At 30.4% G+C, this 18,546-nt stretch overlaps 1 protein-coding gene across 1 annotated transcript in view; it reads right to left on the bottom strand.

The window, feature by feature from the left end:
• The window catches only part of LOC107162399 (octopamine receptor beta-1R-like), a 118,565-nt gene extending 105,529 nt beyond the window's left edge, over positions 1-13,036 (bottom strand). The window contains exon 1 of the mRNA XM_015509278.2: positions 12,533-13,036. The gene's annotated coding sequence lies outside the window, so the exon portion shown is untranslated. The remainder of the gene's footprint in view (positions 1-12,532) is intronic.
• Positions 13,037-18,546: the final 5,510 nt, after the last annotated feature.

The raw sequence follows: 18,546 nt of genomic DNA, 5'->3' as shown, positions 1-18,546 counted from the left end.
ACGAGTTATTCGACCAACTTATTTATTTTTTTTTAACGAGTATTTTAACAATTTTCGTTTCTATAATTCTTGTAAATTAGCTTAAATAATTTTTTATACATGTGACTTTTATACCATACATTTTGACTTTAAAATATATATAATATTAGACGATTATTTAAAAGGTAATTAATTCGATCGATAATGACAAATATATTTTGGAAACGCTTTTTAAAATAATTATAAGTCATTTAAAATAAACATTCTTGAATAAAAATTGTACTTTTAACAATAATTTGTTTTACCCTGTATATTTTACTATTTTCAAAAACATTATTTTATTACTATTTACGAGTTGTAAATTATATTATAAAATAAACATTTTTCAAAACGTTGGTACTTTTTGAGAAATTGGGTGTTTATGTTTATGTTCAAAAGAATATTATTTCGAGTACCTATATATAATAAAAATATCACAGTAATATTTTTGGTGTGTACTTTATAGTATTTTGGCGAAATAAAAATAGGCATCACTCCGTACGGGCATACGGTACGCTCCCATATTACAACTGTTAAATTATTATGCGCACAATCTGGTCAATGTGATTTGTTTATCGAAAAATAAAGCAAAATAAATTAGAACCATTTGCACGCATTATAATATTTCAAAATGATTTATATTCAATTCCAAACACAAAAGCGGGGATATTTTTCGAGCATCACATAATATAATAAATGATTTCACCGTAAAAACAATAACCGTTTTAAACGATATAAAACATCGGAACCAAATATTTAGTATTCTCATATGCATTGACTGGATAGTTCCGTATAATAATGACACGAGCCGTGATGAAAAGGTGTCGTTGGTTTCAGTATCGCATCATTCGCGGAAACTGAGCTGCACAACCACGACCGTATAATATAATATATTAATAATAATAATATATTTCAATATTATAAATATTTAACGGAGATTAACCGCCATAGCATCAGACAATGGACCACGTCAAACCACTATATTAAATTATTACTATTATTATTATTATTATTATTATTATTATTATATTATTGAATACCCACGCGTTTACCTTCGGGTTGTGTATAACGCAAATCATCTCTTAAATTACCTACTAATAGTTTACATACTATATTATATAAGTATAAACAATGGAGGCAGTTATATATATATTAATGCCCTAATGTTTTATGCTCACCATTATGAATCGCACAACTACTACTGCGATGGAATAACAAACAAAAACCTAGTGACCGTACCGAGATTAAACGGTCCAGATACCAAACATTATTCAAAATATTCGATTGAAATATTTACACAAAATGTGTATCGTGTGGCAATCGGCTTGCTTGTGAGTCGTAATAGGTAACGCAATACGGTATTGATGTCGTGTAAATCTAGGACCCCTCGATCCGTACATATTTTATCGTATTTGGAAGGTTGGCGCTTATCGATTTATAAGGTTCACACATTCAAATTTCAACCGGAATCGATTTTTTTGTATACCTGCTAGCTGCTTATAATAGTTTTCTTTTTTTCGAGCGATTTGGTAACTACCGACAGTTTTTCTACGAAATCTGTATGCTCGTCTGCGAAATGAACTCTGAAAATATATTTGAAATCTTATGGAAGTCTACTCAAAATCGATCATCCTGTTCTTTTAAAATTTTAACTCTCATACAATTTCTTTCTATTTTATTTTCAAATAAAGAAATTAAAAATGTTTGATCAACAAATTTATCATTGTAATACGTTATTGAGAAAGATTAAGTTAAAATGTTTTTAGGTTTCTAATCTCATTAATTTTTTATTTGTCTGTACAAAGGACAAAAAGTGCACGGATTTAGCAAATTACAGTACTTGTCCACCACAGATTGGTGGCATGCACCACATGCACCCCTATGATGTATCTTTTGCGGCCACGCGCTCACACAATGATCGATTACTATGCACACGTTCGCATGACTCGCGCTTAACTTAGAAAATCACCTATAATAAACTTGTTGAAAACGATCGGTACCAAATCCCTTTAAAAAAAGGTTGAAAACATAGTTATCTTGCTTACCACTTATAAAATATAAGTGTCCGAATTTAAAATCGACTTTTACAGTCAAAATTATAGCGTACGTGATCTCCAACTGTTTTTGTTTGATTTGAAAATATATTTACAACAATAGGAGCATATAGTGCATATACAATCAATATTGTTATTATTATTGCAGTAGATTTATAATACGTCTAGTTACAGGTCACTTAATAATAGTAATATTATGAATTTACGATAAGGAGAGAAAAAATGAAGACACAATAACGTGTTCGTAATATTATATTGTGAACACGATCATTCACACGAAGTGCTGTCGTATTTCATTTCGGTATTGGAAAAAAAAAGTCTTATAACTATCGATATTTCAGCTGCTACTACTGTTGGGTCTTGAAAGTCCGTATAACGATATTATAACGAAATTCAATCGGAAGAAAAAAAGGCGTTCGCGTACGAACGATACATACGACAATTTAATATAATATTCATGAATACACCTCGCTGCAGGTCTCGATTATAAATTGTTGTATAGAAATGTAATGCGCGTTATAGTTCATTTAAACTCAAGCGAATACATCTTGTTCATGTAATATATACGTTATAACTCGGACTTTTATAGAATATATATGATTTTGATTTTAGGTAGGTACTCAAGATTTTTGATAGTTCGTTCGAACAGAACGTTCGTTGATGAAACACACATTCAAATCGAATGTTATTAAACCGGAGAAATTCACAATAGCGTTCAAAGTTTCTCATTTACACATATTTGAACGAACTATATATAATATGTAATAACGTTATAATGTTTATGTATACAGTCAAGCTGTCGGAAATACAGATGCTTCGTGGTATCACATATTAAATTCTACAGCACGCGTACGTACATTTGTTTGAACGTGTATTTTGATACGTCTCGTTCGACTTTGTTTCAAAATATTTCTTGAAAACTCTTTACTGTTGTACCTCCTACGTATCTTAATACTTGATATATACATTTATTTATTTTTTTTTTTTTTTTTGGTTTCCTTTACGTTTACGCGGTTTATGTACCTACTATATATCATTCGTAATCCGTACACTCAAAATTACCTACTTGTTGAAAAAATCAATTCAAATCTAATTTTCATACCTCTCTTTCGTAAAAACCTAGGGAGAATTATTTACCAAACTTGCAGGGAATGCGACGATGTCTTATCGGTCTGGGTGCCCGGCGGATGTAAAGATGATTTTTTTCATTCGACGAACGAAACTGTAATACCCTCCTACCTGCCTTTTTCAAAAGGTACACAATAAAAATGGTTTATATGGTTCGTACAGTCTCGTATTATTGTAATAATATGTCACCATTAGAAATGAAATTATACTCATTTTTTTTTTTTTTTTTGTGTACCTAATATTCTGTGTACCGAATCAGCCGCGTACTACGGAGGTTAGTGTGGCTGTAATAAAATAAAAGCACCCACCGAGAATTCACTTTTATATTTTATTCAGTTTGTTTTTTTCTCCTCGTATTATTATACAGGTACCTGCGCAATCGAAAGGGATTATATATTTGTAATGCTGTCGAGATCGTTTTTAAAGAGGTGACAAAAAAGTTTTACGCAGTATTTACACGCCGCACGCCTATTGTGCCTGCGCAAAAGACCGCTCTCGAGTCTTTCGCATCTCAAACCATTCGTCCTCCTCCCAATCCCTCTATTCACATCACCCACACCGTCCAACTTATGACCCACGCAAATCCATTTCTCGTGTATCGTTTGCGCTCTCGAAACAATAGGATTTTTTCCCCAGCTATACAGTTTCTTTTTCTATTATTTTTTTCAATTTTTTTTTCGCCATTTAGACGTTTTTTATTTTTATCTCTTTTATCTTTACTCTTTTATTTCTCCCTACCGCGGACAATACTCTTCTTAATTCGGAGTCACGCGAAAAGCTCCGACAAACTATAAATCACGATTGTCGTCGCGCACACATCCGCCCGACGTATTAATAAGCCGCAACGCGGTAAAAAGTTCCGCGCGATCGCGCTAGACGAGCGTTTCGTCGATAATTACATTTTAATAACCGTGGCCAAGAGGTAGGCATGGTGTACTCGATTAATATAGTACAATATTACATACCAACATTATATTACATATATAAGAGCAAGGTGTTTTTTTTTAACCATGTGTTCCACACACGGTTTCCGTTCGATATATCACGATGCTGATATAGTGCTTTATCTTACAGTTTTATTTTTTTTTGTCACTGCTCATCTTTGTATTCAACTGTTGTTTCTATATACCTTTGCGTTGGCACAAAATAAAAATTTTACTTTGTATAGCTTTGACAACTACAACAGCTGTATGCAGGGTTGACAACGGACCCGTTTGCCTATCATGCATCTGCGATTATTATATTTATAAATATATTTATGAATATTGAACGAAATATAATAGTCTCCAATTTCATAATAAAATCATCACTAACTGGTTGTCGTTTGCGCATCACTAATGTTAATTTTGACCTTTATTTGTAAGAAAATAATTGCGCATTGACTGTTTGGTGTCAGGAACGATGGTGCTACATCATTTGCACATCAATATTATTTAACAATAGAAGTGAAAAAAAAAAATGTACACCCAAACCACAAGTTATTTTCTAACTGTGATATTAAAATTTGTTCATGTCTAAATGTACTCAGATGATATTAAATTTTAAAATATTGCATAGGTATAATTGTGATATTACAATATCACAAATAAAAATTTAATTTCGTGTAAATTTTTGAGATTTGAAGAATTTTTTCAAAATTTGAATTTTAAATGTTTATGTATGTTAATTATTTTCAAGTTTGAAAATTTTAAATTATTTATTAACTATATAATATTAAACATCATGTAATACAATTTTCTATACACTTTTATTGTTCAGAATATTGATGCGCATTTGATGTACAATAATTTAGTGTAGGTAAACAGACAATGCGCAAACTATATACGGCCAAAATCATATAGGTTATCGTCAACTATTGAGTATAATTGTAATGGTCTTATTAGATAGTATTAACAATCATCATGTATTTAATCGATGTTTAGCAAAATGTCGCAACTAATTATTTTAAATTGTTTAATAGTGCGGTCAATCAATAATTTTTGAACTCGTAAAAAATAAATAATATACACAATTTATTCAAATTATAATAGAGGCATAAGGATAATATAGGATAATATACGCATTCAAAACATTTAAATTAAAATTAAAAAAGGCATCCTTTGGTAATTGAAAATTATAATATTTTTAAAGATTTCATTATTTTTATATTGAGGGCATTCAATAATAATTACCCAACAGTTAGTATGTTTAAAATATTTATTTTTTTTTATTTACACAAATTTATCCTCAGTGACATAGGCCATTGGGTTACTTTTTATTACAATATTATAAAATAACTTTACATTTATCAAATTATGCCTATTTGTTTAAATCTTTATAATAGTACAATATAGATTGGTAGTTTGAAAATGTTGTATGACTTAAATTTTTTTTTACATTTTATAAACATAATAAATTTATGTAAATTAAAACAATCAAACAAAATTTTAGATTTAATATGGTCTATAATCCATGCAAACATATTTATAATTATTTTAAATTATCTTATCAATATCAATAACTAATTTTCCAAATTTTCAGCATATCAATAACTATTACATAATAATATAAAGAACGGTATTTTATCTTTCAAATATATGACGATTTCTTATATCGAACGATCTGCGTGGACGAAGTTTAAAATTTCGATTTTAAGGTCAACTGAATGATGACGTTATGGATATCTTCATCTAACGTTTGGTATTTAAATTAAATTACTTCAATGGGTTTTCTATTTAAATACCGAATAACCTGACATTTTTGAAATTATTCCTTTATTCATTCGACGATTTTACTTATTTCGGTTAGCAAAGTAGTCTTTTAACGAACTGTTGTAATTAAATTAAAAATATGTTACCGTAAATCAACTGTGGGTGTAGGCAGATAAAATTGCTTTTACGAATTCCATTATATCCGATTGGCGTTTAATTCGTTAACGCAATTAAATAAAATTTTTATAATAACGAAACATATTTTCGTTAGCTCAGTGATAGTATATGTTATATATTTTTTTTTTTTAATGAGAATTTTCAATTCCTTTCAAAATATAGTTAAATAATTATTGCGAAACACCTTACGAAACGAAAGCATTTGTATTGATTGTCACATTATCAGCTTTAGTTGCACATTTTTAATTTTCATATTGAATTGCGCAGAATTCGTGTGCGTGACAATTTATTTTTTTATTTTCCAGCGGGATTTTGGACATACGTCAATAATATAAGCGATGAAAAATATCTAGGAAATTTGCAATGATAAAAAAAAAATCTTGATAGATGAGAGACACAGTAGTGACACTGACACATGTGTTAATAGGATGACTAAAGTTTACAATATGATTACACGAATTACGGCCCAAAACTAGTTTTTTTTCGTTGAATGTTTGCGTGGGTAACAACATAAAACGGTTAACTTTAAAATTAACATCCAAGATTATACCATACATAATATAAATAAGTTTTTGATAAATCTCGGTTCTACAGAGTCATGACGAACGACCGTCTAGTAACCAGTGTTGTTGAGTATGTATGTTGTTGTGTATGTAATAACATATATACACCAAATTAATTATTGTATTTTACATGTTTTCGTTGCCACTTATGAAAAGTCGATAAGTGAAAATGTATAATTATAGTTATAATGCACGTAAAGACTTTCGCATACAAATTCAATTAGTTTTGATTATTAAATTTATTGTTTCTATACTTCTCGACCATCCCAAACATCATCAACACCTCCTCCGCTCACCTAATCACCACTCAACCACTTAACCTATAATTTAACCATTTAATGAATGTACCTATTCCGCCGCACACCACGCGTTCAGTGTTTTATTCAAATATAATGTAAAACACATACACACACGCACACACACTTACGCGCACACATGTACAACAACATAATATTATTATATTCGTTGTTGAACATAATAGTTTATGCAATAAACAAGCGAAAAATGAAATAAAAATTGTACACACATGCACGAGAGACTTGTAGTAGGTATTTGATATTTTTCACGAAATAAGCTGTACCGCATTTGTTAAGCGCACCCTCGACATATTGCACTTGTGGATGTTGCGATGAAAATGTTCTTTGCCTTTTGTAACATATTCCGTTCGCTAGTTTCATAAAAACTCGAAATATTCTTAGGTAATCCCCAATACCACTACAAGGTGGCATGGCGGCGGTGGCGGTTGGCAGACCGTGAGTCAACTTTTCATATATTTACATGATATATTATATTACGCGTGTACAGGGTGTTTCGACAAACATGCTCACTCCCATTTTTTTCAACTTTAATAATGAATATTAGAACTGAATTTTAGAACTTTTAAGAATACTTACATACACTTAATAATTAATAAACTATTAATACTCAATAACCATATATGCTATTATTTAAATTTTCATACCGTTCAAAAAGTGCGGTGGTTAAAAATTTCAAAAATCGTAATAATCTGCAAAAACAGAATGCTAGCGGTCGGTGAATGCATAATAATATTACAAGAAAACCTTTTCGGAGCTGCTGCGGCTGGTCGGTGAAAAATATTCAGCCAATAATCTTCCGGCATATTTTGTTTCGATGTAATAGGTATTATTTAAACGGTAATACACATCGGTACGCCTGTATGTATAAATATTATAATAATACATCTAATACGCTTATAATATCCTAAAAGCAATAATGGCCCGGACCGGGGACGTTTTGTATATAGTTCAGCACGTAGTGGGACATTCGCGATATCAACTGAAAATATGAAACAAATATAGTATATAGCTACGGGCGAACGAGGCCGGAATATCAAGAATACAATGCGAATCGCCTGGTAAATTGGGTACGATTTTTATAAGAGCATAAACATATTCCGGCAAAAATAGTCCCTTATTATTATTCACTCGAAAGACATCGTTATGAAATTATTTTTTAAATTGATCATACCACATAATATAAAGTTACGGCTGGCATTAGCTATACTGAAACTCAAACGGAAGTACAGTCAACTAAATAAAACATTACATAGTTTATACTTTATACATCGAGTAGATTATCATAAAAATATTTAAAGAGTTGTAACACGTAATCTTACACTGTAGGTATGACGAACATTAATGAATAGCAAACTATTTAGTTTTGCGTTAACTCAAACTTATATTAATGAAAGTTCTAAACACATAAGAAAATTATTTGTCGTTTGCAATGATAATATACATTTTACTGACATATATTTTAAACATGAAAATGTTATTTTTTTTTTAATTTTGACTTTCATGTATATAATCATATAAATTTATAAAATTCTAAAATATTTAAAGAGCCTCGAGTGACACTAACTTAAGGGCAAAAAAAAAAATAATGAAAACATGTTATTAAATAGTTATATATACATAATATATGTTATAAATAAAATATGACATTACATAATGTAAAAATATCTTATTTTCTTCTTTATAAATATAAAAACAATTTAATGTTATTAAACTATTTAAAATTATAATATTAGGAAATAAGTCAATGTTTAGAATAAATAAACTATATATACTGTAATTGATTAAATTGTTTGTAAATCCAAAAGCCCATGTTGCCGAAGTCTGTTATAAATAAAAACAAAAATAATAAAAATATCAGAAAATAATTTTTACTATAGTTCAATATTGACCATTATGTTAGTTTTAGATAATAATAATTATAGTTATACATGTATTCCTCTCCAATTTATTTCAAACATGAATTCTCGTCCACTTTGTATACATACTTATTAATTAATATTTAATGAACTGTATTAACTACATAGTTATCGCATTTACACTACTCAAGTATATATACACTACAGCTTAGGTATTTCATGAATCCGATGAAGTTAGTTTTAAATCAAGTATATAATTTATATTCCTAAATATTATATCGAAAACAAAAATTTGTCCAGTTGAACTATTAAAAAGTAAACAAATGCTTTTGTTTGAAATTAAATTAATTTTGTTTGTTGATATTATATTTATCATTCTATTATTAGTATTATTAACGTTAAAAATGTTTCTTCACTTGCTAATACATTTATTATATAACTATCAAAGGTTTTTTTTATTTTATTAACTTGACCTATAATCCTAGTTATTTAATTTTGAATGGAATTTGCTATTTAGATAGATAATAGCTACCACCTGCTAAAATTAAAATATTGAATTTAATTTACTGAAATAAAATTAATAAAACAATGCAGTGACGTAACCACGATCAACATTATATTATATATTATATGTATACTAACGAGGGATAAGCAGAACATTAAAATGTTATAATTATATTTTATTTTTATAGTAGTTATTAAAATAAAATAAAATGCTTAACTTTTAACATGTATATTGCAGTAGTGGCCACCGAGTTGAAAATTGTGATTAACCTTAATGATTTATTATTCTTTTACATTTATTCTTCACTATATAATAACCTAACCAATAGTACCACAAAGATCTAGGTTATAGCCTTATAGGAGGTTTTAGGTAGGACGATTTAACGCGGACTTTTTTGATGAAATTACATTTTGGTGAGCCACTATTTTTCTTATGAATCGGTCAAAATGTATGAAACTAATTTAAAGGATATATATATATGTCAAACTAGTAAAAACCATCAAAAAAATCCAAGCAATGTCAAAGTTTCAATAAATATAAATTAATAATAAATGTTTGAAATTATAGTGTTATTGAAAGGAGTAATAACTCATTTAAAATTGTTAGTTTCGTACACTGTTTGAAAAATAATTACAAAATGTAATAGAGGCTGAGATGTTTAATTTTAAAAGCGCCTATATTATTGATTTAAAAATCATAGATAAATTCAATAAACTATAAGCAAATTTAACATTTTTTAAGATTTCCACGAGAAATAGACTCATCAACAAATGGATTTGAGCATTAATGTTTGATTTTTTCTGAATATATTTGTATTACAATCTACAACAATATATTGCCCGTTGAAGTTAAATTTTACTATAGTATTTATACTGTCTATACAACTTTGAATATTTTTAACAACTATGAATAATGATTTGTTTTATAAATATATTCAAAGAGACACATTATAGCTCATGACAAATAATTCAAGATATTTAAATTGCAGATTTCATAAAATAAATACTGAAAAATTAATACAATTTTCACATTTTGATAATGGCATCATTATTGTTTAAAAATAATATCACGTCAATACTATACTTATTTAAATAATTCGTTAAAATGTCAAGTGTCCTGAATTTGTTATACCCATTTACAACGAAATAACGAAATAAATTTAGTTACAACTAATGGCTTTGCTGTAAATTACATTCAAGTTTTCCTCTTTTTTTCAGATATTGTTCAATAATTTTCATAAAAACTACTGAAGAAATCCAAAAATTGCATTACTATTCAAAGAACCCAAATTAATATAATATTTCTGAGAAAAAAATTAAATCAATAAATAATATTTATTTTGGTTGGATAATATTTTAAATTATAACATTATCATATCATCTTTATGCAACTAATTAATTTACTGTTATGATTATTTATTTTGTTAAAACACATATTTTATGTAAAAATATTATTTCACTGCTATCTTGTACACCTAGTTATATTTTGTTAATACATTATTCTAAAACCCTAGTTTAATGAAAGTAACAGAACACATTTTTATACATGGTTCAAAGTGTGTTTGAGAATAAAGGGCAACGAAACAGTCGAGTACTAGACAAGAGTGTATTTTGATGACGATGTACAAATGAATAGTTTCTTGAGGATCATTGAAACACATGCAATTCTTAATGACAATCTAAAAAATTATGTTTTATCAACTAAATTTTAAAATTTACCTCACATTTTTGTACATAATTAAGCTGTTTTAGTACAATATATATTCCAATAAAAAGTATTACCTTTCCTACATCTCTAGGTATAGATAGCGTAAGCTAGGGGTACCTTAATGTAATAATAAAAAAAAAAAGTACAATATAATATACCTAGACGTTATATATTATTTGTATTAATTGTGCACTCAAATCAGAATTTTTTTGACTTTAATATATCCACATTTATGTTTTCTTAAATATCGATGGTAGTATTAATGTATTACAATTTTATTATTTACTCTAATACATTCCAAGTTAACAATTTTTTTTTTAATATTGTTAATAATTTTGCTTTTCATTTTATTAACTAAAATAAATATGATTTAAAAAATATAATATTAAATACGTATACGAGTAATTTTTATGTTAATTAACGTTTGAACGAATTTTATACTATTATAACTTAATTAAATAATACTATAGTTATAAATTGGTTAATTAATCAAATAATCTTTTCATGAAATCTATTGTATATTACATTTACAATGTTATTGATGGGTCTTTTAAAAATTATATTATTTATTATATTTACTTACAATGTGAACTTGCGTTTTACCGTTATACTTGTGTCTAATTGTACAATATTAATTAGGTGAATTTTAATGAAAATATAAAAATGATAAAATAATGATATGGACTAACATAAAATTATTCAAATTTGAAGTATAACGTCTTAAATTTAGAAACCAATTTTGGTACTTTTATGATGCTGTATGATATTTCTATTTTTTAACTTTTAGTTTGCTAGAATACGTGTTATTTAGTTTCGAATGAAAAATACTTTGTTGATATAATATTTTTTTTTGTTTATTTATGATTTTAAAAAAAATAATACTTTTTTATATTTAACTTTTTCAATTGTCGTCTACTCAAATTTTGACATTGATGCAATGTAGTGTAGTATCAATAATATCATTAATTAATAATTAGTACTAAAAGTTTGGGAAGAAAGCATTTTTAGTTGCTAATAATAATTAATATCATAATGTACTTTTTCGTATTTTAATAAATATCATACACAAAAGGAATTATACTTTGTACATGTCGTATATAATATTATATGAATACATTTTGGAAGAAAATACTTGAATGTATGTATTTCAAATTCAATTGCCGCTCATGGTGTTCGAAATACTTATCATAAGTGTTCTTAACAAGTTTGTGCAGTGAAACATATTTAATTAAAGTAAATTAAACAAAAATATCGCTCTCAATTCAGCAATGTAATCCAATCTAATATAATACTGAATACGAAAAAAAAACTATATATTAAATTACACACAAAACGCATATTTTGTATATTCACTACGTGACATACCAAAAACCTATATACGTATATGTGTTCGGTGAGTCTTCTGCAGTGATAAATAATATTAATCTGTATGATATTCTACGATTAATACAGTAATAATATTACTTTAAAAGTGTGCGTGCATTATGTGTACATATTATACATAGGTTTATACTTACGGGTTAAAAATCAGCTCAATCGAACCGAACCGACAAGTGTAAATAACTCGTTACGACGGCTGCTATATACGTATACGTGCGATCAAACGTTGGGAAAATTCTTCCGACAATGGCAAACAGTAATATTATGGCACGGCCATCAAAATGATAATATTATACGTTGTTTATTTAGGTAATGTACCCGGCCCTACCTGTAGTTATACACTGGACGATCGATACGTGCGATCCTAGTTAATAGTGATTTTTCAAAAAAAAAAAAAAAAAAAAAAAATGGTTTTTAACATAATAATAATAATAATAATGACGACATCGAAACGGGTCGGGTTGAATTTGCGTGACAAGCGGACAAGCGATATTCTCGCGATACCGAACTATAATATCGCACGGTGCGTCTCTTATTGGTTGCTAATATTATAATTTAAATATTTATGTGCATATACATACACGTACCATAATACGCTCTGTGTGCGATTCTTGGGCAACGCACGATGATCACACGCGCCACCTCGGTGATCGACTGGACTAGTGCTGAGCCCCTGGCGAAAGGGTCCCTCCGGTTTTCGTGCGCACGCCCAGGGCTATCGCCGAGCGACGTATCCGTCCGATGTCCCATCGAAGCTTTTTCGCGCGGGAAACTCTGTTTCGTTTTTCTCGCGCCGTTTTCTTGCGACGTCCACGCCGGATGACTCTCGCTTTACCTACGCCGTAACGATTTACGTAGCTATATGCATACCGATATAATAATTGTATTATATTGGTAGGTATATCTATATGTGTATAAATCTCACGGTGCAGAGGCTTCGCGTGGTCCACCCCCGCGGCGTGAAAGTCTCCACGACACTACCGTACACGATAGACGATTCGCAAACGATTATAGAAAATCTCTTAGACGCTTTCCGCACTTTCAGTAGCGACAATTCCAATCACCGTCACCACGTTGTGTGTTGATTTATATTATTACGTATATATTGTTTCGTACTGACGATTAGGCCACGCGATTGAAAACATTTATCATGTGTGCAGGCACAACAAGTTTCCGGAAGACGGTTGCAATCGATATTCGACTCGCTCCGAATTATTATCAAGTATCTCGCATCGATCGTATTATAGCGTTGTATGGATGATAAAAAATAAAAAAAGTCATTATAGTAAATCTCTTAGACCCTTTCCACTTTCAATCTCTGTCATTGTATGTAATACGTTAGATCTCGTTATAAACAATAGTCATGGTCCAAAAAATGTGATTGTGAAGTTACCGGGGCGGTTACAATCGACGTTCGACCCACTCCGAATTACATACAAGTGATATGTCTCCTCTCATCATTTGAATAAGATTCCCCAAAACCCAACTGGATTCGAACCAGAGACGATTTTTAATTTCTATTTTAGTCACGTCATATTATTGTGATAACAGTATAACGACGATATCAGCGGTTTGGCAGAATTTATCGAATGCCGTTGGTTTGGTAGTTATATTGCAGGGGTGGCCAATAACCTTAACTTTGGGAGCCGCAAATTTGTAAAGTTAATTCGAGGTGAGCCACACATTGTAAAGCAATGTTTACAAAATAAAGATACATTTTTCATTTTAAAACAAATGAAGGAACATTTATTTACTTTTAATTTTAGTCTAAGTTTGGTTCAAGAGCCTCACGAAATTGATTTAAGAGCCGCATGCGGCTCGCGAGGCTCGTTGTGGCCACCCCTGTTATATTGTATACCTTTTAAGCGTTGGCTGCTCATTAAAATCTAACGTACCTAATCCAACAAACGTTAAGTATAAATTAAAGTATATAAATGGAAATTGTAATTAAAATATCTAAATGTAAGTTAGGATGCATGATCAAAAGCATACTGCGTAGATGCAAAATATATATGTATTTAATATCTAATGTGAAAAATATATTCTTTGGTTGTGTATACATTTGCATATTAATAAGGTTGATTTGGGATGATTTCTTATGCATTTAGTGAGAAAGTGTTACACCTGGAAACTGTAAGTGTTTTGATTTATATGCTGTCCAACGATTGGTTTGTAAAATATAAGCTTTGATGGTTGTTAAACTAGGTATATAACGACACTGTCGTAATAATCAGAGTTTATAATTTGAAAACTGTTTTGAATTTAAAATACACAAACAAACAAACAACAAGAAATTGTAATTATTGTTTGTAAATAATGTGAAATATACATTTTAATTTAAATATTTCTAAGTAGTAATGAGTACAAATACTACAAAATAAATATTAAATAATCTTAATTCCAAGTGAATAATATTTGAAAGCCAAATTCCCAAAAATAAATCCGAAAATTATAATGGAAATGAGTTTTTGATATTTGCTGATAGTTTTATATAATGGAAAGTCGAAAACGACACATTTCTTGAAATAAAATAATATGTCTATATTTAAACATAATATATGATTTTCAAGTGTTTTCTGATACAAAATATTGTATTAGATTTATAGGTATAAAAGTAAATATTTTTGACTATTCTTAGGAAAAAGTAAAAACGTTTCAATCTTGTTGAAGGTTCGAATTCTGAAAGAAAATTAAATTTATTTGGTTCTTTGAGTCATCAAAAGTAAAAACACACGGCATTTTTCAAAATAATAGGGAAATAAAAAAACAATATGGAGAAAACAAAATACTTGCTTAGGAGACTAGTTTTCTAAAAAATTGATTTAGGGTGATTTGTCGTAATACATTTTTATAGAAATTATCAATATCAAGAAGGTGTTGTTTATTTAATTGTGAAAATCTCATATATTATTCATTTTACATCCAAGAATTAAAAGTTTAGTAAAATTTTATCTTACTTTTTTATTTTGAAATTAGAAATAATAGATGTAATTCCATATGGGTACACTTTTTTGAACATTTTAACTTTTTATGACATAGGGTATTCAAACGTATACCTAATGGAGATTTATCATTAAACGATATTTGTTATCATTAAAGTAATAAAAAATTCAAAAATCTAGGAACTTGAAATATCTCACTATCATTATTAAATTTTAATTGTCTATAAACAATGATATTTCCTAAATTATTTTAGATTTGTTGTGTCAGAAACCCAATCACGTCGTGCTTCAGAACTTCAGCGGGTGGTAATCCTACAAATATATGACAAAAATATTTGAAATTATATTATAAAAATACATTTTATAATAAATAATAATATACGCGATGCTTTTGGCAAAAATTAGCTCAGCATATCGTAAAATCAAAATTAAATTAAATGTTCAATAATAATTTAGATAAAATTGTTTAAGGTATCTTCAGAATGTTGTATATGGGTGAGTGTGTATGTAGGCAAGTATGTATGTGTGTACATATATATATTATGTATACATGTATGTACGTAGTGTGTATGTAGGCAAGTATGTATGTGTGTACATATGTATATTATGTATACATGTATGTACGTAGTGTGTATGGAGGCTTGCATATAAACGCTCAGTTGTGTTGACTCAGGGGAAAATGAGTGTGTGACCATTTTGGTTCTCACGATGGCCTACGTGACCATTTCGGCTGGGTCAGCACATACCAAAGTCCCCGGGACAGTCCGTTGCGACGGGCCCGGGCGGTGCCCGAGGGTCAGGAGAGTGAAGGCTGATGAGAAGAGTGAACGACACCAGCGTTACTCTGCAAAGCATCTTTTAAGTTTTATTACAGAGCGTCACGTATATCTTAATCAGAGCCTCTCATAGTATTAATATATCAGTGTTAATATTTTATTCATTTATATTCTATACCGTGTTTAATTCAATAAATCGATAAGTATACATCTATTCAATCCTCGTGTTTCTACATTGTACACCAATACCCAAACTTTGAACGTCATTCGACGGTGGACTACACTTCATTGGTGGCAGCGGTGGGATCTCTAAAAGGGAAAAATTGTCGTAATTTATTTTGCGATAGTACAATTTTGGAGATCTCTAAAGAACCTACGTAAGCTACCGCCGTCTGAATTCAATCGGTTTTGGTGTCAGAAACTCTACAGAAAATCGTCAGAAAATCTTCAGAAAATCGTCAGAAAATCTACAGAAAATCGACAGAAAATCTTCAGAAAATCGACAGAAAATCTACAGAAAATCGACAGAAAATCTACAGAAAATCGTCAGAAAATCTACAGAAAATCTTCAGAAAATCGTCAGAAAATCTACAGAAAATCGACAGAAAATCTTCAGAAAATCGACAGAAAATCTACAGAAAATCGACAGAAAATCTACAGAAAATCGTCAGAAAATCTTCAGAAAATCGTCAGAAAATCTACAGAAAATCGACAGAAAATCTTCAGAAAATCGACAGAAAATCTACAGAAAATCGACAGAAAATCTACAGAAAATCGTCAGAAAATCTACAGAAAATCTACAGAAAATCGTCAGAAAACCTACAGAAAATCGTTCAGTAATCAGAGACACGAGTGACATAAGGTATACAATATACATATAATATAAGTAATATAGTGTATTAGTGTTTATCGATAACATACGCGCTACTGCCGGTAGGGTCGTAGCTACTTGTCGTTACATCTGACCAGCGGAGTATACGATATTAAAGATATATATATATATACACTCGGGTATATACATTATACGTATATTCAGTGTCACTATATCACCGGACGATCGCGCCGACATTATCGTCCCGCGCCGTCGTCAAGGCTACCCGTTCGCAGAGTTCGTAAGATTTTTCTTTTTTTTAAAGAAAAAAATAGTGGTAACTCGTACCATACGCGCCGTCATTACATTCGTTGTCGCGTGCCGTATATAATATTTAAATTTTAATACGCGGCGTCGCTAATACATAGTAGCTGCGAAACAGCGCACCGTACGCACGGGCGAAAAGAGTTCGGTCGGCTTCGTCGTTGTCGTCGTCGTCGCCGCCGCAGCCGCAGCCGCCGCCGCCGCCGGGACAACCCGTTACTACGTTACGATACTAGACAGCGCTCCGAGCACATCTACGGGAGAGTTCGGTCGTCGTCGTCGTCGTCGTCGTCGTCGTTGCCGCCGCCGTGTTACACAGTGTCACCGTCAGGGAGGAGTCTTCGTTTCGGTACGCACCGTCGCAGCACGAGAAGGGGCAAGGTCAACGTCGCCAGCAGTGGGTCAACGACACCAAGCAGTAGGTCAGTGGAACAATTCAATTATACAGCGCACAATCTTATCACGCGGTAGACAACAACAATCAAGTGTCAACACAATCATGATGCAACAGTATTTACTATACGTCATTTCGTAAGTTTTATTTGTAATTACTTGGGGCAGTTAAATTATCTAGTACTTATTTCTTTAGTATAATAATTATTGTTATTATTATTATTTTTTTTTCCTTATCTAGTATTGCTCGTATTGTTTTGCTAATTTAATTAAAAAAAAAAAATCAAATCTAATCTAATTCAGTGGGATTTTCTTTTTAAAAAAAAAATATAATAATAATTGGCTTCAGTATATTTAATTTATCTAATAATCAGGCCTTTTTGCTAGTGCATGTCGAACTCAGGGTCAAATGATGGCATTGATTTAAATTTAATAGATTTGGATAGCTCTAGTAGTGAGCCGTCTAGTGGTGAATTTTATGAACCAAGTAGTGGGGTCTTACAAAGGGCAAGGGATACAATAGACCGAACGGACGAACTGCTAGGGTCAACTAGGTATTTATTAAGGAGTCGAAAGACCAAGCCACACACAGAAACTCCAGAGCATCAACAAATAACAGAGCATCCAGAACCTCGACCAAATCGTGAAAAGCAACAATATTCACATAAGACAGAACATCAGAACAACCCAGAGCAACAAATAAGAAAGATGGATGACCAGCACAAATCTGTAGCTTCAGATTCTATGACGGAAGCACCCAAGGTTGGAGTAAGTGTCGAAGCAGCAATGCGAGTAGTACCGAACTTTGATGGGGCGAGCCCCGACCAGGCATACCACTTCTTAAGGGCATGCGATTTTGCAGTCAGGATGGTCAATCCAGAACAGATAGAGATGCTAGTACAGGG

Source organism: Diuraphis noxia, unplaced genomic scaffold, assembly GCF_037042655.1.
Source record: "Diuraphis noxia isolate RWA-SAM2 unplaced genomic scaffold, SU_Dnox_SAM2 contig0005, whole genome shotgun sequence".
Taxonomy (NCBI): domain Eukaryota; kingdom Metazoa; phylum Arthropoda; class Insecta; order Hemiptera; family Aphididae; genus Diuraphis; species Diuraphis noxia.
The sequence above is the reverse complement of the archived record's forward strand: the minus strand, read 5'-3'. Positions and strand labels throughout refer to the sequence as shown.